Below are 8,718 nucleotides of genomic sequence, written 5' to 3'. Positions count from 1 at the left end.
ATGGGACCCAGAATTTGCGTTCATTGTCAGGCTTCATTGACTTTCTTATAAAATATTCATTTTTCGCCTTACGCCTGAACCTTTTCTTTAGTTTGTTTTTGAGTGCAATGGCTTTTCGCCGTGCCTCGGGCCATGCCAGGGACTAGATCACTCTTTTATTTGCAGGGGGCGTTCGAAGGCGACCAAAAGATGGTTTTCGCTAGCGATGGAATTGGAGGAGGAGTCGTAAGCGTCCTTACGATCTAGTGAAAACCGAAAATCGGAGTCGGAACAATCAGAACTGTTCCATTTTCATCCGATTCCGTTTACGACTCCGTCGCTTACGATTCAGTGAAAACAAGATTGTCGGAGTCGGAAAGAGAAGCAAAAAAACAAGCCAATCACAACATACAAGCCCAAGCTCTTCGCTTACTAACTGCTGCGATAAACAAACATTGCAGGCATGGACGACAAGGTTGTGGAGACTGTAAGACTCTTTCCCGTGTTATGCGACAAGTCTTGCAAAATTTGTAAAAAGAAAAATAATAAGAAAAAGAACATAAAAAAGAATGCTTGGCTGGAGGTGGCCAAACAAGCTGGCCTTAAATCAGGAATATGTGATGAAAGAAACCAGTCGTATATCATCAGTACGGGACTGATTTAAGGTTTTTTTTTTTTTGTGTCCGCTCCGACACTTTCGCGGCGTCGAGGATCCAGAAAAAATCCTCTCTCAAATCAGTACCGTATACACAACTAAACCAGTAAGTCTTTCAAAATAAGGAGAAGAAGAAGCCAAAGGAAAGTCTACTCTACGTTCACCAAGTTTTTATTTCTACTGTTTTTGCGCCAAAATTTCTACCTTGGCCGTGCCCACTTCTCTGCATTGTGATTGGCTTGTTCTTCCGCTTCTTCTTCCGTCTTCGACAATCTATTTTTCACTGCATCTTAAGCGACGGAACCGTAAGCGGAATCGAACGGTAGTTTTCACTAAGTCACATGTGCTTATGACTGCGCTTACGACTTCAGCACGGTTTTGAGTTATTGTCCGCGTCCACCGTTTTTGGCAGTGTGCCAGGATTCCAGCGTTTTTAGTTCACGATAGATGTCCTTGTTGATTACACACGCATTAAAGACCACTTATTAACCGAGAGTGAGGTCATTACAGGGAAATCTCAAACAGAGGGCTTGATGTATTGACCTCGCTATCGCCGGTCAATACATTCTGGTCGAGGTCTGGGATTTCCTTGTAATGACCGAAATGAAATGATGGTAGAACCAACTGGGAACTCGGAAAAATCCGAGCCCCAGATGGGATTCGAACCCACGACCCTCCGTGATCTAGTCGGATGCTCTAACCACTGAGCTACTGGAGACTCTATGGTGAGCAAGGGTGAAATGTGGGTATTGACTCGAGCTGCATCACGCAGCTACAGAGTCAAATGACTGACAGCATAGCTCATAACTGCATCGCGCAGTCACCTTAAAGCATATCTGAGATGCGGCCAACCAACCACCCGAGTGAGCGAATGTGAGAATGTTATAAACACATGAGAAATGAAATGATGGTAGAACCAACTGGGAACTCGGAAAAATCCGAGCCCCAGATGGGACTCGAACCCACGACCCTCCGTGATCTAGTCGGATGCTCTAACCACTGAGCTACTAGAGACTCTATGGTGAGCAAGGGTGAAATGTGGGTATTGACTCGAGCTGCATCACGCAGCTACAGAGTCAAATGACTGACAGCATAGCTCATAACTGCATCGCGCAGTCACCTTAAAGCATATCTGAGATGCGGCCAACCAACCACCCGAGTGAGCGAATGTGAGAATGTTATAAACACATGAGAAATGAAATGATGGTAGAACCAACTGGGAACTCGGAAAAATCCGAGCCCCAGATGGGATTCGAACCCACGACCCTCCGTGATCTAGTCGGATGCTCTAACCACTGAGCTACTGGAGACTCTATGGTGAGCAAGGGTGAAATGTGGGTATTGACTCGAGCTGCATCACGCAGCTACAGAGTCAAATGACTGACAGCATAGCTCATAACTGCATCGCGCAGTCACCTTAAAGCATATCTGAGATGCGGCCAACCAACCACCCGAGTGAGCGAATGTGAGAATGTTATAAACACATGAGAAATGAAATGATGGTAGAACCAACTGGGAACTCGGAAAAATCCGAGCCCCAGATGGGATTCGAACCCACGACCCTCTGTGATCTAGTCGGATGCTCTAACCACTGAGCTACTGGAGACTCTATGGTGAGCAAGGGTGAAATGTGGGTATTGACTCGAGCTGCATCACGCAGCTACAGAGAAGTAGCTCATGTGTTTATAACATTCTCACATTCGCTCACTCGGGTGGTTGGTTGGCCGCATCTCAGATATGCTTTAAGGTGACTGCGCGATGCAGTTATGAGCTATGCTGTCAGTCATTTGACTCTGTAGCTGCGTGATGCAGCTCGAGTCAATACCCACATTTCACCCTTGCTCACCATAGAGTCTCCAGTAGCTCAGTGGTTAGAGCATCCGACTAGATCACGGAGGGTCGTGGGTTCGAATCCCATCTGGGGCTCGGATTTTTCCGAGTTCCCAGTTGGTTCTACCATCATTTCATTTCTCATGTGTTTATAACATTCTCACATTCAATGACCGAAATGACGAGATTAATAAGTTATTTATTATATGCCTTTTTTTGCTCAGTTTTGGCCAGTTCCTCGTCCTTTGGATATGAAAACTTGCTCTCGCTATGGCTCTCTTCGTCACTAATATTAAAGAAGTATCTGTATGCTAGTTTTTCTTTCAGTTATTGAAAATTTAGTTGTACTCTGTCCATATTTTTTGTTGTTTTCGCCCACGCGCTCGTAGGTTTTAGTCTGGACTCAAAAGAGTGGTCGAGCCGAGAAACATTTTCGTAATGCCCGGTCATTACAAGAAAATCGTGCGTACTATTTTAGTGGCATCCTCCTCTCGAAGAGGCTCTGGTTAGCGCTGGGTATTTGGGCAGGATCTTGTATGACTGTGTAGCCCGATCCTGGAGTGGCAGTCTCTGTTGCAAGTGGCGCAGACGTGCCTTGTGGAATCGAGCGCAGAGCCTGTGCGTTCTTTCCTCGTCGTTCCCTTGCATGTAGCTAGGACTCTAGTGTTCGCTTCCGTCTTTGAAACCCCGGCTTTGACACTTTGCCGCCACGTATCTCGGTGTTTGGCGATATCCCCCATCCACGTATGTCCATTAATGACGTCGTTGTAGCGCAGCTGCGGTCGACCCACGTTACGGACGCCCTCCCGCAGTTCTCCAAAAAGGATTTCTCTTGGCAGGCGGTCAGGCACCATGCGATGTGCATGGTCGAGCCATCGAAGGCGTCCCTGAATGAGCAGTGATGGCATGCTCAATGAGCCAGCGCGCTCAAGGACCTCTGTGTTGGCGACTCTGTCCTGCCACCTGATGTTTAGCAGGCGCCAAAGGCAGCAAAGTTGAAACCCGTTGAGGTGGCTTACTACAGTTATCCGAAGAAAAAATATCAATATTCTGAAAGCTGTGAAATTAAAGCAAAATGATGTCTCTTGTGAAGTGTTGTTCACTGCAATTGATGTAAAATGTAATTTTACGTAACAAACAAATACAAATCAGGGGAAAACGCTTAATATAGTGACGGACTTCCTAGAGGGGGGACTGAAAACTAGACATTACAAAGGCCTTTTTCTCAAAACCTAGCCGAACAACCAGCGTTAAAATTTTGCGAATTAGTAAACAACATGTAGACAAACCCGTCAACATTTTTTCAAAAAGTCCTGTCAGACAGTTTTTCAGTTATTATTAAAATAGACGAAAATTGACGTTTTTGTCATTTGTGAAAAACCTGTCTGGCAGATTTAACTATTTATCTCTCTACATAATTATTTTTTCTCGCTTTCGGAAATCCTGAAATTTTTAGGTGGGGTTATACGGCTGGTTTTCGAGAAAAAAACCTTTGAGGTGTCTAGTTCCCAGTCCCCCCTGCAGGAGCTTGGTCACTATATTTAGCATTTTCCCCTGATTCGCATTTATCTGTTCGGTAAAATTACATTTTACACCAATTGCATTGACTAACACTTCAGAAGAGACTTCCTGTTCCTTTAATTTCACAGATTTCAAAACCTTGATCTTTTTCTTCGGAAAACTGTAGTAAGCCACCTTAAGTCGCCGCCCTTGTCTGGCATAGGTCGTCCACGACTCACTTCGGTAAAGGAGAGTCGACAGGACACAAGCTTGGTAGACGCACATCTTGGTCCTTTCGCTCAACAGGTCATTGCCCCCACACTCGCCTGTTAAGTTTGGCCATGACAGCAGCTTCTTTGGCGATCCTGCGGCTGATCTCAGCATCAAGCGAAGTTGAGCTTGACACGGTGGAGCCCAAGTAGGTTAAGGTGTTCGGTTCTCAACCTCCAGCTCCGTGTTGTCGATGGTGATGATTGGGGGGGGGGGGGACGGAGGCGGTACTCAGCACCTTGCGCTAGGATGTTGGTCTTCCTGAGGCTGATCTCCTTGCAGGCGTGGGACAGCTGCTGCTGCTTTCGACACTTCTCCTGCACCAGACGTAGGGAGAAGAACATGTCCACTGTGAACCTCCCGGTTGTCAAGCCACACTGTAACTCGGGGTTGACTTGCGAAGCAAGGCTCTGCAGGCGGGTCAACGTGACCCGAGCGAAGACTTTGGCCAACGATGCTCTGAAGAGAGATGCCGCGATAGTTGTTGCAATCACTACGGTCACCCTTGTTCTTGTACAGGGTGACTATGTTGGCATCTCTCATGTCTGTCATCTCTCATCTCTCCCAGCACAGGCAGAGGAGCTCATGAAGCGGTTGCAGGATGGTTTGCTTCCCATGCTTCAAAACTTCCGGCGGGATAACGTCCTTCCCCGGTGCCTTGCCACTGGCGAGACAGTCGATGGCTATGCGGAGCTCTTCCAGTGTCGGCGTGTTGTCAAGCTCCTGAATGACTGGCATCCCAGGCAGGGCAATGAGGGCAGTGTCTGTGACGATGTTCTGCCGACGATTGAGTAGAGCTCGAGATAATGCTCCACCCAACGCTGCAGCTGCAGGCTATGATAAGTGATGACATCGCGAGTCTTTGATTTGAGCGGGGGCTGTTTTGACGCTCGTAGGGCGCATAGGTTCTGCCAGTAGTCGTTGGCACCGTGGCGGCGGTCTGCTGGGCCTTGCTCCTAGCTGCTTGAAGGGCGTCGCGTGTGCTTGAGGAAGGGTTCTGCTTGTGAGCCAGCATCGCTTTCCTCTTGGCCTCCGTGACTGGCTGCATTCTTTCCAGCAAGCCTCGAACCAGTCAGCATTGATGCGTTCTTTCTTGCCAAATGCAGCCATTCCTGAGTCGTAGATGGCTTCACGGAGGTGAGATCTTTTGGCGTCCGGGTTGCTGGTTGTTGGTTGCTCAGCAAGTGTCTCCTTGAGCCTAACAGCGAAGCTCTGGGCCTTAACGGGGTCGGAAGTGCCATAGGTGTTGATACGGGTGCGACCCTTGGTCGTGCCGTGGTGGATCTTCAGCCTGACCTTGCTTGCAACGAGCGAATGGTCTGTGTCACACTCAGCGCTGTCATAGCTTCTTGTGTGGAGAGCACTGCTGACGCCCGCTCTCCTAGTGATGGTGAGATCTAGCTGGTTCGAGTGGCGGCACCAAGGGTGTCTCCAAGACACTTTGTGCAGCTCCTTACACTTAAAGTAGCTGTTGGTGATGCAGAGGCCGTAGTGACAGCAGAGTTCGAGCAACCTCTGCCCGTTCTCATTCATCCTGCCTACACCGAAGTGGCCGAGGCAGGTAGGCCATGCTTGCCAGTCGGTCCCAACGCGAGCGTTGAAATCGCCTAGCAAATATATGCCCTAGGAACTTGGGATTCCGGATAGTATTTCCTTCGGAACCTCGTATAATTGATCCTTGGCTTCTGAGGTGGAGGTCAGAGTCGGGGCGTAGGCGGATATGATGTTCACAAAGCCCGCCGACGTTTTCATGCGAAGGGCAAGAATTCTCGATGACCCTCCAGAGGGGGTTTCAGTGGTGGCAATCAGTGAGTTTCTCACGACAAAACCTATGTGACCCACTGTCTGCCAGCCAAGTTTCCTGGAAACAGGCGACGTCGATTCGAAGAGCTGGAGTCTTCGTAGTTTTTTTTGCTTTTGACTGCTTGGTACAAGTACTTGCTCTCTTGTTGGGAGGTTCCCCTAAGCTCTATGCACCCAGTAGAGCAGGCAAGCAATGACGGGGCGGCACCTGACTGGCTGGGGGCTGCCCAGTTTGAGGCGGGCGGTACAAACTGAAAAAACAACAAAACACTTTATTTCACATTTCCATCACATGGTTTGTAAAACTTATTAAATAATTACCAACTTAACACATAGAATATTCAATTACAATTTAAACTAAATATTATTACATAGAAGGAAATGCCTAGCAGCTAGATAACCGTAAGGTTTTCGAGCTAGCAGCTAGCTCTTTGAAGGTAGTTTCGGATGCTCAGGACATCACAATAACTAGACATACACAACATCGTACAACATACAAAACACACATAGATGGCAAGAAAATAAAAAATAAAAAATAAAAAAAAGCAGTCATAATAGTGCATGGCCACATGCATAATTAAAATAATTTTATTACGTTAATTGTTCGGCCAACCAGTATTCTTTCAATTTTTTAGGAAAGTTATAAGTTGAGAAGTTTTTAACATGGGTGGGGAGCTGTTGCCACATTTCAGTCGCCATAGTCGATGTTGTTTGCTTTCCTATGTTAGTCCAGAAACGTGGTTTGTAGAAGTTACTTTTTGAAACATATCTCGTATTATATATATGGACTTTACTTGCATGGCGAAAATGCTGGCTGACTATATTTGGTATTTTTTTTTTTAAATGCCATTGATGAGTGAAGTTCAGAAGTTTTAGTTTATAGATATTCTTAACAGTAAGTAAATCCAGTAAGTTAAGTAATGGTAATGCACTCTGTCTGTATCTGGTGCATCTGTTTTGTTTGGATTTTTCAAATTTGGGTAGTAAATGCACTACCCCAGGAGGTTATCGCATAATATATATAAGGATAGATCAGGTTATAGTATAGTTGTTTAATTTGTGAAAGGGAGGTGGAATGTCAAAGTTTGCCATCCAATAAAGCTGCGAGGGCTTTCGTCCCGTGTTGTGCTGGAGTCTTGCGACACCGCTGGAGTGCCCTCTCCAGTTTGCAGCCTGGGCGGGAAGATGAGCCGCCCATACGACAGTGTCCCCCTCCCGGTGTAACTGGCTGGGTCCAAGGGAAAGGAAGACCCAATACAACTTGGGGCTAGTTCCTCTGCAGAAGCTGCCGACTTGCCATCCACCCTCGGCGCACCACTACGGATTCGTCCTCGAGGTTTACTCCTGAAGCCTTCCCGAGATCAGGTATAGCCGCAAGGCAGCGGAAGTTTGAAATCAGGGTTTACCTTCCCTTAGATGGGCAGTCTTCACATGCTAAGAGCCCCATCTACCCTGGGCAACTGGTTTTAAGGCGCCAGTGGCTTCGCCCTCGCCCTTTCTCCTGTTGGTGGTGCCAGTTCCGCCGCGCGGAGGCCAGAAGTTGGACCTTGCTGACAGAGGCTCTTAGAGTCGCACGCAATTGGGAACATTTCGAGAGGTTGTGAGAGCCTAGCCTCACAACCCACTCCCCGGCTCTAACAGCCTCACGGAACTACTATTGTAGCCGTCATTGTAGCCATATAATAAAATAAATTGCCCAAAGTCGTCCGGACGCAATATGCGTCTTAGTATAAAAACGGCCAATGAAAAGACACAATTTGCATATCTCGTAGCAAGCTTAATTTTCTTTATTAAACTCTTTACACTTTGAAACCCAATTTTGCGCTAACGCATCCTATCTGGTTATTTATATTTCTAAATAGGTTATTATCATGAAACAGACGCTGGTAATCTTCCTTGTTGTCTTCCTGGTTTTGTCATTCATCAATGAAAGGTAATGTACACTGATCATGTACTGTATACCCCAAATTTGAAAGTTATGTATTTGTTAACATTTATTTACCTGTTTATGAGGACAATAAAAGTGGCGTTGTTGTTCTTGTTCTTGTTCTTGTTAAAGGTGAGGCACGCTAAACATATCATGACTATGCAAAATTCATATTCAAAGTTGTTATAGTTTTATAAAATTCTCCGTGTGCTTACCTGAGAATTAGTTAGTTTTGCAAACTTGATAATTCAGTTCGAGGTTTTAACTAACACAATTCTTTCTCCTCCGTTTTGAAGTGATGCCTGGTGGCGCCGCCGCCGCCGTCGTGGTACAGCAGTTTTGCACAAACGCAACTACAATGACAAAATCCTTGTTATCAAGACTTCGCAAGATGACGAGGGAGGCAAGACAACAAAGCATCGTTTTCATGACGATAAGCATACCTATGAAGATGCTAATCTATTGTAGCTAGAAAGAGAGCATTTAGTATCACTGAACGAATCAAACCTGTGTATTCTCAGAAATAAATAAGCCAATAAAGAAAGGTCTTGATTGTGTCAGCTCAGATTGAATAAAATAGATTGCCCTAATGAATTTGCACCTCAGGTCTACCGCCCTCTACCAAATTTGCCCGATTTCTCTACAACAAGCGCTGTCGTGAACTGTGGGCATTGGCTGGCACATTCCATATTCGCACTTAAAATAAAGACTAGATGCTTCTATGAAGCATACACTGGCTTGCCTGTGGTACGTG

The 8,718-nt window shown here is 46.3% G+C and overlaps 1 long non-coding RNA gene across 1 annotated transcript in view; it reads left to right on the top strand.

Annotated features, from left to right (window-relative positions):
* LOC137985462 (uncharacterized) overlaps positions 1-8,487 on the top strand; it is a 10,647-nt gene extending 2,160 nt beyond the window's left edge. The window contains exons 2-3 of the long non-coding RNA XR_011119307.1: positions 7,900-7,970; positions 8,261-8,487. This is a non-coding gene — a long non-coding RNA (uncharacterized lncRNA). The remainder of the gene's footprint in view (positions 1-7,899; positions 7,971-8,260) is intronic.
* Positions 8,488-8,718: the final 231 nt, after the last annotated feature.

This window comes from Montipora foliosa, chromosome 1 (assembly GCF_036669935.1).
Source record: "Montipora foliosa isolate CH-2021 chromosome 1, ASM3666993v2, whole genome shotgun sequence".
Lineage (NCBI taxonomy): Eukaryota > Metazoa > Cnidaria > Anthozoa > Scleractinia > Acroporidae > Montipora > Montipora foliosa.
The sequence above is the reverse complement of the archived record's forward strand: the minus strand, read 5'-3'. Positions and strand labels throughout refer to the sequence as shown.